This window comes from Macaca mulatta, chromosome 4 (genome assembly GCF_049350105.2).
Source record: "Macaca mulatta isolate MMU2019108-1 chromosome 4, T2T-MMU8v2.0, whole genome shotgun sequence".
Classification (NCBI taxonomy): Eukaryota; Metazoa; Chordata; class Mammalia; order Primates; family Cercopithecidae; genus Macaca; species Macaca mulatta.
The window spans coordinates 128654853-128674750 of NC_133409.1; positions in this window are offsets into that span (position 1 = coordinate 128654853).

A 19898-nucleotide genomic window follows, 5' to 3' on the forward strand; every position below is an offset into this window, starting at 1 on the left:
TTTGAGTTTACAAGGTGAGGGATAGAGGTAAAGGCCGATCTGGAGTTAGAAAAGCAGGTAGTCACCAAAGCTTGCTTCAGAAGAGATCCAACATTTGGCCCCACTTCCAAGCCCATGGTAAGCAAATTTTTAGCCACAGCTCCATGAAATGAATCATATTTCTTCTTACCAGAGAGTAACTCAGGCATGGAGGATTTGGCTCACAATAATGTGACTTCAAATTTATTCAAATACTTTCGACTCTTGAAGATATGCAGCCATCTATATGTCTCCTCATTTTGATGGTAGTGTTTAGATCTTGCTTCCTACATAAACTTGAGAAATAAATTAGGACCGGAGAACCTGCCTTAAGTCCTTGGTGCCTCCCCAAACACATGGCAGTGCTGGGACACAGTGCAAGTTCAATACAGCTTGGCTGAGTCAATCCTAATTGTTAATTCATCATGGTGCATTCTAATGTTAAGACAGAATTAAAAGACATCCGTGTAGAGAATGTGTTCTATTTATTCTGCTTGGCAGGCGGAGAGTGAAAATTTCCCTTTACACTTTCCCTTCACACTTTCCCCTCCCCCAGAGCCTGCCATCTGTTCTGGAATATCAACATTCATGCAGGGTTACCCCTAGTGAGCCTTTTTAGACAATGTTTTGTCATGAACTATAAGTAGCAATGATCCAGAAGAGAGATTAAAGATGAATTTACTGATTCTCCTCCCTACCTGACCTGAGCAGTACAGTACAGAAATGCAACATGTAGTCATAAAGCTGAAGAACAACCCCCCATCCCCCAAAGAAGTGCTTGTGAAAAAGTGCGGTACGTAAATTCATAATGCCAGCTTGCATCATTCTTTCAACTACTTGATGATCTTCACCCACCAACAGAATCCACATGGGTCATGCAGGAAGTGTTTACTGAGCAGCTTCTGTGGGCAGGTATGGTGGGGGGCACAGGATGAATAAAACACTGACATCCTCCACAGACCTTACAAAACACATGGAAGATGAAACATATAATTATAATATAAGCAAGAAGTGATGAAGTGCAGAAAGAAAGATACACACGCAGTGGTATAGGAATTCTTGCAAGAGACCAATTCCTAAATCTGGGAGCCAGGGAGGATATTTTCAAGGCATTGGAGCTAGGCCTTGAGCAATGGGTAGAATTTCATTATGTATAGTCAGGACCTGGTAGGGAATGGCAGAATCAGAAGCATGAAGGTAGGAAATTGCACAAATATTGGCAGGAAATAGTGAATGAGTAATCTGGTTTCCTCAGCATGAGGGTACATTAGGAGGAACAAGAAGAGATAAAAGTGAGACTCCTGTTAGATTAGGAGTCAGATTCTGTTCAATTACAGGCTATATGTTTGGACATTATTCCACGGGTGTCTTTGTGCACAGTAGTGACATTAGAGCTTTGTTTGAAGAAGTCTGAAGCAAGCCAGGCATGGTTGTGCATGTCTCGAATCCCAGCTACTTGGGAGACTGAGGTGGGAGGATTGCTTGAGCCCGGGGGTTTGAGGCCAGTCTGGGCAACATAGTGAGTTCCTGCCTCAAAAAACAAAAAAAAACAAAAAACAAACAAAAAAAAATCTGAACCATTATGTAAGCTAATCTCTGGGTATGACCCCATATGGAAGCCAGAAGACAAGGAAGCCTTTTGATGCCTTGAGGAGCACAGAACAGGGTGAAGTATAAGGCAACATCTGGCAGAGCACATGCAAGATGTTCAGCACAGTAGATAGTAGAGCCCAATTTGATAAAGGAGCAAATTGAGGCAGAGAGAGACTAAGTCGTCTAAAGCTATGTTACTGTCAAATACCAGAGTTAGGATTTGAACCCAAGGCCATCTGACTCCAAAGCTGTTGCTGTCAACCAATATTAGCTTCAGCATCGTTGCAGAAATGTTGATGTCTTGTTTGACAACATAGAAATACAGTTTAATTCTCATGGCATCCACTCCATTTCAGCAACCAATCTTTAGGTCATGGTGGTAGAGGATCCGGAGTGTTGGAGGCTGTTCCTATAAAATGACAGATTAGGTCCTAGGATAGGTAAGGAGGAAAAAAACAGGTGCTGACCATCAACAAATATAGTGAGGGTCAGGCACAGTGGCTTACACATGCAATCTCAGCTATTTGGGAGGCTGAGGTGGGAGGCTCAGTTGAACCCAGGAGTTCAAGGCTGCAGTAAGCTATAATTACTGCACTCCGGCTGGGGTGACAGAGTGAGATTCAGGTCTCTAAAAAATGAATGAATGAATGAATAGATAATGAGGGGTTTCGGTACTGGAGGATAAATAAGAAATAACAGTACTACTACTAATAGCATTTTGGTAATGGTTTATATAGATTTCTCAATATTTATAGCAGCTCAATGAAGTCTATGTAATAATGACCATCTAGAGATGACTTCTTCCAAGGTAACATGTATCCGTTATGTTGAGTCAGAGTTTGCTTCCCTTCAATTGCCTCCACAAACTCTCCCCCATGGCCTCCCCACCAGGAAAATAGTGTTAGCCCCCACCTCTTCCCCGTCTTAGATCCCGACAGCTACCTTCTTCCTCTAGTACCTGGAAATCAGCAGTTCTGATTCTATTTTTTGGCTAGCAACAAAAAGGTTAGGTTGCTTGAAGCCAGAAGTTCAAGGGCAGACTTAGACATGTCTCTTTTTCCCTCCCAATAACTGCATTTTTCTCCCAGTGGGTTTAAATGCTTATTTTAATTTGGAAAATTTCCACCTCTCATAGCACCTCTCTATTGTGAATAGGGATCGTTGATGTTTGAGGTTTATGGTGAGCCAGGCATGGCTTGTAGTTCCTTATCTCTGTATAAGTTCATTTAATCCTCTTAAATAACTTCATGGGATGGTATTATTGCCTTCAGTGGAGACTGGGAAACAGGTTCAGAGAAATTAATTTATCACTTATTTCCTAGTTATGTAAATGTTAGAAGCAGCCAGAACTGTGTTCTTAAATCTTAGGGTTGAGTTAGGGCTCCTTTATGAACCCTGCTGAGTTCCACAATACAGAATATTAATTTCATGGTTGTATCTACTCTAGTGTTTGATAACATTCCAAAATTCATGGAAACACACTTAAGCCACTTTAAAAAATCATATTTGCAGACCTGCAGCCTTATAATCTCTCTGCCAGGAGCATCATCTCACATGTGACATATTATATGACCCTTATCACTTGCAGGTGTAAGCAGCACAGTGTCCAAGCTACGATTTTGCAAAATCATATTACTTAAAACGGTTGCCTCAGGCAGGCCATGATTTGTGACTGCCAAACAACATTTTAAATAAGAAGATCCTCTGAGACATTTGGTTTAATTGGATTCATTTAATTTTTGAATATTTTAAAAATATTTCTACATTCCCAAAAAATGCCCTTATCATATTTGGAATCAATTCAGATATTGGTCAAACTAACAATGATTTATTTGTAGTAAGGTGTATGTTCATCAAACCACAGTTCCCCAAGGATGCCAAATGACTTAGCATTGCCTTTCTATGAGCATTATATTATCTGATTCTTTTGATGAAATGACGTCACTATTGTCTGAATGTTTGTGTTCCCAAAAATTCATGTTTTGAAACCCAAATCTCCAAGGCAATGGTATTAGAAAGTAGAACCTTTTGGGAGGTAATTAGGTCATGAAGGCTTAGGGCCCTTAGAAAATAGGCTCAAGGAAGCTGGTTCATCTCTTCCACCATGTGAGGACACAATGAACCAGGAAGTGGGCTCATCAGACATTGAGTCTTCCAGCACCTTGATCTTGAACTTCCAAGCCTTAAGGACCATGAGAACTAAGTTTCTGTCATGTATAAGCCATGCAGTCTGTGGTAGTTTAAAGGGAATGGGCACCCCACACACACACACACACACACACACACACATCTGAGATTACAGTACTTTGTTTTAGTCATGGGCCAAAAATATATATGTATTCAGGTAAGTAAATTTATTTGCATACTAAGAAAGAAAAATTAAGAGGAATTCCTTCATTATGGGGGAAAAAGTAACAACTTCCCTTTTGTGAAATTCTCTTTCATGCGAAGTCTAAATGACATTATCTTAGTGCTTTCTTCTGATTTTTGTTTTACTATAAGTTCCTAGCAGTGGAACTGTTATGCCAAAGAGTATTATTGGAAAGCTTATAGTACACATTCCTAAATTGTCCTCCAGAAAGGTGTGCCTCAGTTTTCTATAGGAGCACTGGTTTCTGATACTCTCACCCTGGCTGGTATTATCCAAATGCTTTTAATTTTACCAGTGGGAAGCGTGCTTAAATTCTGCTTGATGTTGGAAGGATAAAATTCATGCTGAGGAGTAAAAGTCATGCTAATAATGTAGAATTTCATTTTTCTTTACTGAGAAGGATATAAAATAACAACATCATGACATCATGACAAGAAGAGAGAGATCATGGAAGGAAGGATAAGCTTTATCTGAACCTATCATGGCACTTTTCCCTTTGAACAATGGGCCCTGCACTCTCATTTTGCTCTGGGCCCCACAGATTATGAAGCTGGTCCTGTCTGTGCCTCTTCCTCTCCATCCTCACTGCTACTTCCACAGTTCAGACTGAAATCTACCTCCGGGACAGGCTCAATAGCCTCCTTACCATCTCTCTGCCTCCCATCTTAGCACCCTTCCACCACAACACAGTCTCCAGTTTGCAAAAGGAATCTTTAAAAATGCAACATCTCCGAATGTCTTCTCTGCCATGTGTAAACTACATAATACCATTTTAGTGACCTGCACTCTAGCCTAGCAAGTTCTTGTAAGATCTAGCTTCTGCCCTGCTCCAGCCCTATTATTTTCCAGTGACTCCTGTACCCACCCACAGAAGATTTCTCTCACTGTCTGTGCATTCCACGCTCTCTCGATGCTGGGTCCCAGCACCGCTCCTTTCTCTGCCTCAAGTGCTCACTCCATGGCACTGGCTCCATATTAGGAGCTCACCCTTCACGTCTCAGCTCAGGTGATCTTACCTGAATTGACTTCTCGGATGGGCAGCATGCAATGTGCAATTTAAACTGTGCAAATGCCAGTTTTATATACAAATATGAGCATTCGACTCATGTGTAGAATCACCAAAATCACACAATTCGTGTTTTGTGGCTTATCCTGGTGGGTGCCTGGAGCTGGCCAGAGAGACAACTATAGGTCAGATTCAGGAAGGATGGAAGAAAGAGAAGAGGGTCCCAAGGCACAGAGCTGGCTGAGGGAGCACTCCCGGGCACCACAACACTCTTGGGGCCAGTGCAGATTCCCGCAGCTTCCCAGGGGCCTCATCCCACAACGTGTAGCATGAGTGCGTTTGCTCTGTCAGTTGGCTTCTGGGCTTCCCCTCCCACCAGCCACTGAGTCAATGTGCTACCCACATCAGGGGTGGGATCTGGAGAAGTCAAACCAGGTGGTTCCCCTTCCCACTAGCCTAGAGCCTCAAACCCTGGCAGACAGGTAACTCCCAAGGATCTTAAACCTCTATGCCAGTATGGGCTGGGTACTGGATGTGGTAGGAGGGAAGCTTGCTGCCACCAAGAGACAACTTCCAGCTGCCCTTCATGGACCTGCTATCCTAGACCTGCTAGTCTGGGACAGGGACAGCCGCCACGGCTTGTGTCTGACCCATCTGGTCCTGAGTAGGAAGGTTAAGGCTGGACAGGCAGGACACTAGGAGGCACAGGAGGGAACAGCCCCAAACCCATCCAGTGGAGATGGCGGGAGATGGGATCATGCATGAACTCAGGCTCCTAGCCCCCGGCACATGCTCCATTGCCCCACTGAACTTGACTTACAAAGCAGAAATGTGAAGAAAACATTATTAAGAATTTCAAGATAAGTGCAGAGCATTAAACCCCAAGTAAGTAATCTTGCTGAGAGAGAGGACCTGTGCAAGTGCACACGTTGGATGCCCGTGAAGCTGGCCCTGGACAGAGATAAGAGGTACTTAAGAAGTAAGAATGATAAGATGTCGGGCTTCATTGTGGCTGTGTATTTAGTGGGAGGCATGCTGTGAAGCGAGGATCCTATGACAACCAGTAGTTTTCTGTCTTGGGTGACAGAGGGATGGTGATGCCATTACCCAGATAGGGAATGCAGGGAGGAAGAAGAGCGTTTCTGTGCTTGTCTCCTTCAGTTCGGGTTCTCTACTTGCCTGTTCTCTGAGTACACTTCCATATTCAAGGGACAGTTGACTTTCAAAGAAAAGCAAAATATTCCTGAATAATATGCAAGAGGTGAGCATGTAAAAAATTCCATGGAAATCTCTTGACCCAGACTGAACTGAGTAACAGAAAAATTAAATTAAGCTATTCTTTAACTTACCAGTAAAATTAAATTTTAGAGAATTTCCCAATGCTTTTATAAGGAAAGGAAAACATCTTGCCTTGTGTAACTCTCCTATTCCCTCAACGTAATCAATATAAACTTATTCAGGTTCAATATCTCGGTCATAGCAATAAATTGATTGAAAATAAAATGTCTGCTAAAATATTAAGCGTGGAGATATTAATTCACAATGACTTAAGGCACAGGTTTTGTGAAGCTTTCTGTATTTTGAAAGTAAGCATCTAAAACATGAAAGTAAACATGTCATTCATTCATTGATTCATTTATTCACTTAAAAAATATTTGTACTGAGAACGTACTGTGTGCCAAGCTGGAGATACACAGAAAAACACATAGAGCATAGGCTGTTCTGGTTCAAGAGCATTCTCTGATGGGAGACGTCAAAAGAAAAAAAAACTGAATATATAAAAGTGGTTATTTACACCTATATTTTCCTGAAATACAGCTCTGGATTCCAGAATGGCTCTGGAATCAGCCATTTCTCCAAGGAACCATGATTCCTTTTAGTAGAATTTAAAGCCTTCTTGCTAACGGAGTGCCGCTGTTCCGGGGCTCTCAGTAAACAGAGCTCTATCTTGTTATCTGCACATGCACACAAAATAAATTTACACCAATAATGCCAACTCTATTCAAACACCACAAGGTTCATTCTGGTTTTCTCCCTTTCCATATGTATATCGCCCTTCACAGACAATGAGAAAGCTGGCACCCATTATTCCTGACCTGCTTACTTACCTAATCAATCCTTCCCTGTAACCAAGTTCTTATTGCTGCTGCCACCCTCCCTTACCACATATGCTCCCTTCACGCCACCCATGCTGTCATATCCACGCTAGACCCCACTGGTGAGTGGGAGCCCTCCTCACTCACTGTGAGCCCTCCTCACAGGCCACCTGTGCCCTGATGGCCTGCACTGAGCCAGCCGCTGCAGGGGCACCTTCCTCACCCTGCTTTGGCCTCAACACCCTGAGTCAGGCTGCTCTCCCACGCGTACCTCTTCCTTCTACTTGAGCTCCAATGTGAACCCCATAACAGGCCACTCTTCCAAGTGGACAGCCTCCTCATTGGTCTTTGAGCCTTCAATCTTATCTACCTTGTCAAACAGGTGATACGAATAAAGAACAAAGACCAGCAAGCTAGCATATGCATTATTTAAGGGAGCAGGGCAGGAGAGGAAACTTTGGATGTCAAACAGCTCCTCCTGCCACAAAGCAACCTTTTTACTCTTTAACTTCTCTCCTCTGTACTGCCCTAGTTTATTAAAGACCTTCATCTTCTATTAATCGAATTGAAATTTAACAGCAGTGATCATTGGTAACCAGGGCAATAAGTTAAAGGATACTCTATTGTACTCCAAACATTTTTCCATCAAAAATAAGCCATATCTAAGGATCCTGTGTTGCTATTTTTCAGAAAATTCCTCTGGGGTCAGGTTGACCTACAAAGAAAGCAAGTTCTACTTCAGTGGGCCACTTGTAAAGGTCTTTTGTTTGGCTGGTTTTGTTTTATTTTTACCTGGAAGACTCCCCAGAGCTTGTTACATAAGGAGAATAAGTTAAAACTTACTAAAAGTAGATTGATTGATGGAACCCTGAGACATAAATAATGTACTCACCTTCCAAAGATCCTTTAATGTAAGGCAGGGTTCTCTATTTAATGACATTCTACCCTTTTGATTCCTCTATTTAATGACATTCTACCCTTTTGATTCCTCTATTTAATGACATTCTACTCTTTTGATTCCTCTCACTATAGCCGTCCTTGATATGAATGCCTGAGAACCCTTGCCCCTGACTTTTTCCCTTGATCTTGCTCTCCAATCTAATCCTGGAATTCCTTCCTAATATAATTATAAATTCTGGGATTCCACCTGAGACCAAGGATGACTTCTTCCTAGTGTAATTGACAGTCTTCAGGCCCAGACATCATCTGTCACAGCCTGGAGCACATATGGAGAAAAATAAAGGGGGCGTGTGTGCACAGGTGTTTGTGTGGAGAGCCCACAGTGCATAGTCAGTCTTCTCTCTCTCTCTCTCTCTCTTTTTTTTTTTTTTTTTTTTTTGAGATAGAGTCTTGCCCTGTCACCAAGGCTGAAGTGCAGTGGCATGATTTCAGCTCACTGCAACCTGTACCTACTGGGTTCAAGTGATTTTCATGCCTCAGTCTTTTGAGTAGCTGGGATTACAAGCGGTTGCCACCTCACCCAGCTAATTTTTGTATTTTTGGTAGAAACAGGGTTTCACTATGTTGGCCAGGCTGGCCTCGAACTCCTGACCTCAAGTGATCCTCCCACCTAGGCCTCCCAAAGTGCTGGGATTACACGTGCCCAGCCTGCAAGCCTTCTCTTCTTATCATTGCTTGAGTCACTTTAAGTCCCTTATTTGCCATATCCTGGGCAAGACTTTGAGAGAAAAAGAAGATGACTTAGAAGCCTCTCCTGCTCAGCACTGGACCACAACTTAAATTCATTACAGATGTGGTATATGTTACCCAAGCATCAACCCCAAATCTGAGGGTTTAAGTCAAGATTCTCTCACTGGCTCTATGGGCTGAATCCAGCCCCTTAAAAATGTTTGCATGTGTCCAACAAAGCATTTAGGAAGTGAATGTGAATGTTGCAGACAGGATGTGCCCTCCCGAGGCTGGTCCAGTGCCTCCCATCTCTGCTGTCCCCCAGCAGCCACCACACCCTTTCTACATACATTGTCTGTTGTGGCGTACATGACGTAGAACCACACACATAGTTTCTTTTATTTATTACATGATCTTTTCAGCCATGCCTGTTGTTTTAAGAGGTCTTATAAATGCTTTTTTCTCTGCCTCTCCTTCCACCTTTTATCATACATTCCTTGTTACTGTTTACTTAGCCACAAAATCCAATTGTTTTAGAGCTGGCTCTGCCCACAGTTTTTGTAGAGAGGGAGCCCAGATTTAATCATGAGACCTGGCTTTATTCTGGACTCTTCCCTGATGGGTTGAGTGACATCGAGCAAGTCACATGGAACTCCAGCATCTACTTCCCCATTCCAAAGTAAAGGGATGGGAACAGATGATCTCAATTTCCTACCAAGTGCCACATGGTGCCCTCTCGGACATTTTTTGGTCGCAATCCAGATAAAAGAAAACAACAGAGAAAAGGTAACATCTACTTTATTCACTCAACGACTGTTAGTTGAGATAAAAGTAAGTGCTGGGGATACAGAGATGAATAAGACAGATAAGGTCACTGTATTAGAGGGACACAGTACACAAAGAACGGCAGATTGTGGTAAGTGCTCTGCAGGGAGTAAAGCATGCTAATCCGGTGAAGAGTGATTGAGTAGGGACTAAGGAGGCCAGAGAGGGCATCTCTGAAGAGATGACATTTGAGCCGTGACCTGAGGGAGAAGTAGTAGCAAGCCATACAAGGAATATTCAAAGCAGAGGGAACACCAAATGCAAAGGCCACAGGGCATGTTTGAGGGAAAAAACCAGGCCAGTATGTCTGCAATGCGTTAGACAAGGGAGGAGAAGGTGCAAAAGGAGGTGAGCGAAGGAGGCAGAGGTCGGATCATGAAGGGCCGTGCGGACTCTGACAATAGAAATCCACTGGAGGAAGGTAACAGAGAAATGACGTGGAACTTTCTGTGTGTCTGCTGAGTGCGTGTGAATGGCAGCAGGGAGTCTGGGGTGGTGGAGTTGGAGAAAGTAGGCAAATTTGATGATATTTTGGAGATAGACCTGGCAGGACTTGCTGAAACATTGTTGGGTCGGGGGAAGAAAGCGAGTCATTCCGAATCACTCTTGGGTATCAAGATTGAGGAGCTGAATGAATGCTGTTGTCACAAGGGCTGGTATTAGCAGAACCTCATGTCACAGGCATTAAATCCAATAGCTCTTCCAATCTTCTCATTATATCTCCCTGCTTGTCTCATAAATATCAAAGCTTTATTCTCCCATCGAGCACATATTTATTGATTGCCTATATATTTCAGGCACTATTTTAAAGTAACATAGCTATTTGATTAATTTTAGTGTGGTTGTTTAAAACAGCTTCAATTGAAGCCTCCTTAATCAGTAATCTAAGCTGCTGGTGAAATGAATTCTTTTTTTAGTATTGGCAGCCATTTGCAACAAATGAAGATGCCTTAGGTCAGTGCCAGCTGTGAGCAAAGAGCTTTGGTTCCCGATTTGTGCTAATCTAGAAATTCATAGGAAATAGCCAGGATAAGTCTTGGGAATGTCTTGTCCTTGTTAAACTCTGTCCAGCTGTACTACTCAGTGCTCTCAACTGAAAATTTTACTTGCTGGAGAGGAGTGGCTCAGATTCTGAGAACTCTTCTGGAGTCTGCTGTGGTGTCTATTAGTAGCGGATATACTTAGTCCAGTCAGCTCATTAGAAATGATTACCCTTGTTGCTGCTTTTGTGGAGTACAGGTCTGAGCGTGCTCTATGCAGTGTTTGTAGGTATGCGAATCTAAAGCTCAGCTCACCACTTATTACACATCAGGTCCTACGGAGTTACACTAAGAACTGAGACCATTTACAACTGAAACAAAAAGAAAAGTAAAAGCCTGTTTAACTGGCATGAACGAAAAAAACCTCACACAAACCCTGACTTATTCAACTGGGTAAATATTTCTGCTCTCTTGGGATTATCATTTTAAGATTCTTCTGACAAACAGGTGCAAAGCCATTCATTGAGGTTGGCCCACTTCCAAATGGCAAAAGCCTCATCTTAACTGAACATTTTAGCTGCCATTTGCAGACATTTCAGCTCATTTCCACTTGAGCAAGGCCCAGGCTCACATCCCAAGTTTACTCCTAGTGTTAGTCCCTTGTGTGATTGCAGCTACATTGTAAAATCATCTACTTCTCATGCTTGAATGGCTCACAAACACTTCCTCACACCCTGAATGTCACCCTCCCAAACTCACAAAGTGATAGCTATTATACCAGAGTAATCGTGTATCCGGTAAATGCTTTCTCCTGTTGTAGAGAATTTTGCTAAGGCTCAAAGAGGAGGAAAAAAGGCACTACTACACCCTACGTCTAGCAGCTGAAGCCAGCCACAGATTTGATAGAGTAACACCAATTAAAGAACCAGTTCTTTATGCCCCAACCCATCCACCCCAATCCTAGTCATTATAAGAAGACAACCAGGTAGCACAGGGGAAGGTAGTCTCCTCTCCCCAGACTCTGGGTAGAAAGGGAGTTTTGATTCTCTTTTCTCTGTTTCAATAGATCTATCCAAGCTGAGTCAGGGAAAGGAGAATTGAGAGAGAAGGCAGGAGTGAGAGGGAGCAGCAGAGGAACACCCTACACATCCACCATTTGGCATGGCAGGGTACACAAGTATCCCTTGAATGGTGGGGAACATGGAAGTTTACCAGGACTGATTGTCTTTCTGATAGCTCTCCCAAGAGACAGCCACCCAGTGGCAAGAGGTGGCAAGGGGTGAAATAGAGTAAGCATTGGAAAGTACATCATAGGTGTTCATTTTATTGTAATGCAGGTAGTCCTCAAAACATATAAATATCAGAATATGGTGCTTCTAGGATATTTATGAAGTAGGAGGGTAAAAAGTGACTAGGACGAAGAAAGTGTTTATTGATATTTCAATTAGATGGTTCGAATAATTTAAATACTAAAGAAAGTGATATTAAACAATTTATAGATAAGGGCATCTCCATACTCACCCCCTAATGGTTTTGTATATGATAACGAGCAAGTGCTATTTACTGCCAAAGAATTTTTCCTTGTGACCAAGAAACTGAAATCACCATTATCAGGATAAAATTCTTCTTGAAGCTTTTTATTGTGTTTGAACACATGAAACACCTAAGATTTTCTCTTATGACCCTGTTAAGAATATTCTGGGGTTAAATGTGCACTTTGAAGGTAAGCTTTTCAGGTTCAAACTTTTAGGTGACAGTGGCTTCGTGCTACCGCTATTTTAATGTTTTGTGTCAATGCAAAGACCAAACAAGTCCCACTGAAAGATATCTTTTCTGAAAATTGGATCATCTCTCAACTGTATACGTATAATTCTATATACATGTTGGAGTTTTTTGTATCATGTCACTGCCATCATGTTGACATCTCATTCATCATAGGTTTGTCACATTCATTGCATTATTTCTATGGATGAATTAAAACAATTTGGATATCACATAAATTGTGAGTTGGAGTCAGGAATGCAAGCCATACTCAGTATGTAAAAATCATGTGAGTGTGTATGTGTATGGAAGATATTTATAGCATATATTTCTGCATATATTTGAAGAAACAGATTCTGTGTGTTTGTACAAATACAGATTTGAAAATAATTCCCACCAAAATATTCTGATTTTAACCTTTCAAATTGATTTTGTGGTATGCACCAATATGTTGTTTACCTTACATAATGCCTGTTTTGCAAGTAAGGCACACTTTTGTCTTTTTAAAAAAAAAAAAAAAATCATCATTTTTTTCCCATATATCCTTTTGTGTAGACTAAAAAATAATCATCAATGCTTGTATAATAGGGTGGGATTTAGTCAGTAGAGTGAGAGAGTTAGAAGAAAGCTTGGGTTGAATTATTGTGTGTGCCTACCTAAGTTTCTCAGTAACTGATATTTCTTGGTTTGGCCCTTTTTAATACATATTAATTCAGAACTTAGGATCTATGATCTTGGTGTGACAGTCAATCTGCTGTATGGACTAATAATTTTGATTATTTAGATTTTATGAATAACGCAAGGGAGACCAAAAGAAGAATGTAACTAATTTCTTTAAAATATATTTAGAGGCCGGGCGCAGTGGCTCACGCCTGTAATCCCAGCACTTTGGGAGGCCGAGGCCGGCGGATCACGAGGTCAGGAGACCGAGACCATCCAGGCTAACACGGTGAAACCCCGTCTCTACTAAAAATACAAAAAAATTAGCCAGGCGTGGTGGCGGGTGCCTGTAGTCCCAGCTACTCGGGAAGCTGAGGCAGGAGAATGGCATGAAGCTGGGAGGCAGAGCTTGCAGTGAGCCAAGATCGCACCTTTGCACTCCAACCTGGGCGACAGAGCGAGACTCCGTCTCAAAAAAAATATATATATATACACACACACACACACACACACACATATATATATATATTTAGAATCCAGCAGACTCTTCAAAAGCACTCTTAAACTTATTGCAGATGAATGGGAAAAACTGCTGAACATCATGCTTTGTTGTTGTTGTTAATTGTGTTACAGCCATGAAAGCATTTTGGTTGCACAACGTTTCTTTCCTCAGGCTCAGCTGAAATATAACCCTAGCCAAGGTCAACGGCAACTACTCAAAGCATTTCTTTCTTCCTTCTTGACTAAACAATTCATCAAGACTGGCTAATAGCCCTGCAGATATCGCTGTGGCAAAGAAAAAAAACAACAACAATGTCACAAGGTTTTTAAAATGATAAAAAGCAGTACTATCAACTTTTTGTGGAAACTCTCACCAAGGACCTACTAAGTGCCATTTATCCTTTAAAGGAAATCTTCAGGATAGGTCATCCCATTTTATATTTAAAGATGGTAGGATGAAAGGGTATAGACAGCTGCCCAAGTTCATCTAAATGGCAGTTAATTACACTGAATTTAATATCACCTAGGGAGCTTTAAAATATACTGTGTCTTACACATAGAGATTCCGATAAAATTGGTCTGGTTGAGGCCTCAGTATCAGGATTTTTTAAAGTGTCCCCTTCTTGTCCAGGTAATTCTAAAAAGCAGTTGAGAATGACCAAAACATAAAAAAATAATTTTTTCATTAATTTGGTGGTAAGAAAAGTAAATATATAAAGAAATATCACTAAGAAAATGTTTAGTCAAGATAATAAGATAATATTAACTTGAGCAGTTCTTTTAATTTTAAATACTTTTTGCACGATACATGAAAACAAACTTTTAAAAAGAGGTGACTATTATGTGCCTGGACTTTTCTCAGTGCCTGACATGTGCTATCTCATGTGACCAAAATCATACTTAAAAGAAAATGTATAGCTTTAAGTATATACATTGTAAAACAAGGAAAACTAAATACAAATGAATCCAGCACAAAATCTAAGAAACTGGAAAATAGCAACAAATAAAATCAAAGAAAAGAAATAATGAAGGAAGAAAATAACAAAAATAAAGGCAGAAAGCAAATAAATAAGAAATTTAAAGCAAAAAATGAAGAGCAATTGGTGAAATCAAAAGTTGAAAAGAAAAATACAATAGACAAATCTAAGTCAGCAAACATGGTCAACACAGAAAGAAACAGAAACAACATTAGGGATTAAAAAACAGAGTCTATAACTACAAGGACAGTGGAGAATTAGACAATTACAAGAATATACTACAGTCAGCTTAATACCAATAAGTTTATAAATCTATATAATTTTTCTCAATTATCTAGAAAAATATAAATTATTAAGATTAACTCAAAAAGACAGAATAGTAACTAGAACAATAACCACAGGAGAAAACAAAGAAACCAATTACGCATCTATCACTAATAAGAACACCTACTTCACAATGAAGCATTAATTTTTTCCCATTAAAGGAGACTTCCTAGAAGTCTCACTGCAAACTTCCCAGAAGCGCTCATTTAGTCACATGGTCAAGAGAGTTTGGAAAAGGTAATCTTATATTTGGAAAGGAAAAGGAAGGGTGAAATGGAAAAAGAGAATAGTTATTGGGAGGAGGCTAGAAACATTTGCTACTCCAGCAATAATCAACTAGATAAAGTAATGGAAGAAAGATTCTGTAGTAAAAAATTAAAAGTCACAAAACCACACCAATATTAAATGCACATTGTATTATTTTAATTATGAAACTTTGTTGAAGACCTAAATAAAATAAAAGGAAGACCTAAATAAAAGCATTGGCTGCTTCAGTATTCAAAAATGTCAACATGTCACAAATCAATCATTGAAATAAATATGCCAATCAGAATTATAAGCGGGTTATTTTAGAGAATTTTTTAAGATGGTTGTAAAGTTCACATGGAAGATAAAATTCACAAGACTAGACGAAGAAACTTTGACAGAGAAAAAACAGTGAGGTGTCAATTGTCCTCCAGATATCATAACATACTCTAAAGCTATTATAATTAAAATAGTGTTGTAGGCCGGCAAGGTGGCTCACGCCTGTAATCTCAGCACTTTGGTAGGCCTAGGTGAGTGGATCACCTGAGGTCAGAAGTTCGAGACCAGCTAGGCCAACATGGTAAAACACTGTTTCTACTAAAAAAAATACAAAAAATTAGCCAGGCGTGGTGGTGGGCACCTGTAATCCCACCTACTCAGGAGGCTGAGGCGGGAGAATCACTTGAACCCGGGAGGCAGAGGTTTCAGTGAGCTGACATTGTGCCATTGCACTCCAACTTGGGCAACAGAGGGAGACTCTGTCCCCCCACCCAAAAAAAAAAGTGTGGTATTTGGTTCAGTAGTAGAAAAATAAATTAATAGAACGAGAATCAATTTAAGCAAATTCAATTTATTTTACTAAAGAAGCATTTCTAACAAATGGGAAAGTTTGGACTTTTCCGCAAATGAACGGGGACAATAATAAGAAAAACATCATTGGGAGGCTGAGGCAGGAGAATCGCTTGAATCCAGCAGGCGGAGGTTGCAGTGAGCCGTGATCATGCCACTGCACTCCAGTCTGAGTGACAAAGAGAGACTCCGTCTCAAAAAAAAAAAAAAAAAGTAAAAGAAAAAAATCAGGTTAGACCCATCATGCTATCTTGTTTAATTCTCATAACTTCACCAGTTAATGTTATATAGAAATTAGAGGATTTAACTAGGGAATGACAGATGTAAAACATAGGGAATATAATGCACAGTTCTGTCTGTTGACGTATTTAATTATGTTGTCTGTTGCTATCTCACAAAGAGGAGTAAATTTTCAGACATATAAATTCTGTGTTATTCCCTCTACTAATGCTATATATGTTATTCACAATAGTTCAGAATCCATTCATTCACTTACTTGAAAAGTATTTATTGTTTCCTGATCAAAGGCACTTCTAAGTGCTATGAGTAAAGTCGTGAACAAAATTAAGTTCTTTCTCTTGTGGAGCTTGCTTTAGTGAGAGACAAATAACAAATAAATAAACGGTGGTAATTACAATGGAAAACTATTTTGGTCGAGCAAGGGAAATAGGGTGTGCCAATGGGCAAGACCCTTAGATGCAGTCAAGAGGAGCCCTGGGCCCCGCACATGCCTCCTCCAGCCATGACCCACCTCACGGAGCTGGAATTCTGAGAGCCAAGGGAACATGGCCACATGTAGCCCACAGCACTGCCTGACAATTATGCTCCAAGTTGCCCAGGATCGTGGAATTACTTGCACTAAGAGAGGGCCCAATTAGCCTCATCCTTTCAAAAATGAAGCTTACCACAGGCCTCTGTGCCTGTAGGCCCAGTGGGAAGTCAAAGGTAGTTTTTGGAAGAGGCGTGTCGAGGGCACTAGGACGGGCTGACTGAGGTGTTAACGTGTGTGTGCATGAAGCCATACTGGGCCTTAGACATAGGATATGTGGGCCTCCATTTATACCTTTGTCCAGCTGTGCATAAGCCTGAGGTGGATCTGGCCAGGGGAATTAGAGCTAGGGTTTCTATTTTATATAAGCAAGGCAGGGAAATCCTCTGTGAAGGTGAGTAAGTAGAAAGTTACAGAAAGAAAGAGCATTTCATATAGGTAACAAAATGAACAAGTGAGGATATCAAATTTCAATCCAGAAGAAAAAGCAAATCAACCCATCCAAACCCAAACTGTATACACACTTGTGTAAACAAGTCTTAGTTCTAAGTTCTTAGACAATTTTCTTAAGATATCTCAATTACGTGAATCGTGATCTATTCAGCCTTCTAAATGGAATTGTAAACCCCTAGCAATCTCCGCATCACCTGTGCTGTAAGAGCGATTCTGGTTGAAGCCTGAAATGGAACGGCTGAGTATGCAGTGAGGTCAGCAGCTATGTGTGGTGCGAAGAGAGAGGGTTTGTTATGCTGAACTATAATTGGGTGGTAGAAATGTCACCAAGCCAGGCCTGCAGCAAAAGAAGGGACCAAACTGAACTCAGTAACTCTCAGTAGCAGAAGTTGCATTAGCATTTCTGCACATTAGTAAGAAGCACCCAGCTCCTTATAAAACAAACTCCCAGCAAAAGAGCTTTGCATGTTGAAGGCATGTATTCTTTGAGAAAGTACACCCAGTTTGTTGTACTGTGTGATTACAATTATGTAAAAGAAACTACGCAATATAAAAAGAATGAAAACTGATGCAAGCAAAATTATACTAGTCCTTATCAGTTGTTGGGGTAATTTTTTTCTAGATTTCTAATTTTCTTTATTGAGTACTTATTAGCTTCACAGTTGAAAGTATAAATTTTAATAAATGAATTTTGCCAAATAAAAGCTCTATAGCTCCAAAGACATGATTAGACCTTATGAGACTCTGGTAAGCTGCTTAATTGGAAGAAAAATACATTTAAATCAGCAGCTATCATATATCAGCAATAATCAATTAGAATGATGCTTTGGAAAAGGATACATATATTTACATATATACATATGTAAATATATATAAATATGTATATATGTATGTATATATGTAAATATATTTGAAGATAAATATAGGCCAAGTGCAGTGGCTCATGCCTGTAATACCAGCACTTTGGGATGCCAAAGCGGGCGGATCACCTGAGGTTGAGAGTTTGAGACCAGTCTGGCCAACATGGCAAAACCCCGTCTCTACTAAAAATAGAAAAAGTAGCCGTATGTGGTGGCATGTGCGTGTAGTCCCAGCTACTTGGGAGGTTGAGGCAGGAGAATTGTTTGAACCCGGGAGGTGGAGGTTGTAGTGAGCTGAGATGGCTCCACTGGACTCCTGGGCAACAGAGTGAGACTCTGTCTCAAAAAAAAAAAAAAAGATATATATATATAAAGATATATTTCTTCATTTAAATACATATTCATCCAGGAATAAACCTAACTCTTTTTTTTGTTTATTTTTGAGATGGAGTCTTGCCCTGTCACCCAGGCTGGAGTGCAGTGGCATGATCTCAGCTCGCTGCAAGCTCCACCTCCCGGGTTCACGCCATTCTCCTGCCTCAGCCTCCTGAGTAGCTGGGACTACAGGTGCCTGCCACCACACCCTGATAATTTTTTTTTTTCTATTTTTAGTAGAGACGGGGTTTCACTGTGTTAGCCAGGATGGTCATGATCTCCTGACCTCGTGGTCCGCCCGCCTCGGCCTCCCATAAACCTAACTCTTGTTATGTGCAAATCTACATTTGTGAAGACTATGTAAAATATTTATCTGAGTAAATGAAGTGACATACCTTGTTTCTGCATGAAACATTCAATACTATAAAGATGTCAATTTTCCCCATACTAGTGGACCAGTAGAAAAAAATTTCAGTAAAAATTCCAATGCAACTTTGCTTTAGAACAAGATATGGGCATTTTTAATTCATCTAAAGAAAAGTAGAGAAGAAATTTGTTTTTAAAAAAGGAAGAAAAACTAAAAAATAATAACATACTGGTCTTCCCAGCAGTTCTATAAAACTGCAGAAATTAAAACAACTTGGGACAGGCATGGAAGAAAAGGGATGAAAGGAGATGATGAGACTTCTACATATGAGATTTCTATCATTTTATAAATTTAATGATGAGACTTCTATCATTTAATAAAGGGGACATTTCAAGTCCAGGGCTAATGATGGTCTGTTCAGTGAATGGTGCTGAGAATGGTATTTGGGAGTAAAAGACACACACAAAAAAACCTCTAACTTCAAGTCATAATTCTACTTTGTATACAGAATATTTTTGCATATGGATTAATGATCACATGTATTAATGAGTGACAGATCTATGCAAGTAATAGATGGAAAAAACAGGGATATGTATTTTATAATTTGGGGATGAGGAAGTCTTTCCTAAATAAGAAGTAAAACAGAAGTCATGGAAGAAAATTGACAGATTTGACATAAAGAAATGAAACAATTCTGTAAAATATTGTAAAACAAATTTAAAAAGTGAACAGTAGGCCTGGAGCAGTGGCTCACACTTGTAATCCCAGCACTTTATGAGGCTGAGGTGGGAGGATGGCTTGAGTCTGGGCGTTTGAGACCAGCCTGGGCAACATGTGAGACCCTGTGTTTACAAAAGATTAAAAATTAGCTGGGCATGGTGGCATGCACCTGTAGTCCCAGCTGCTACTTGAGAAGCTGAGATGGAAGAATCGCTTGAGCCTGGGAGGTCAAGGCTGCAGTGTGCTCTGATTGCACCACTGCACTCCAGCCTGGGCAACAGAGCAAGACCCTTGTCTCAAAAAAAAAAAAAAAAAAAAAGTAGCGAGTAGTAGGCTGGGAGGCTGATATTTGCAGCATATATGAGACAAACAATATAAAATAGATAAGCAACCAAATAACTAACAGAGCAAAAGGATATAGACAGACAAGCCATAAAATAAGAAATACTAAGTCTAATGCACATATTAAAAGATTTTCATCCTCATGCATTCATGACACACAAATTAAGAATCACTGA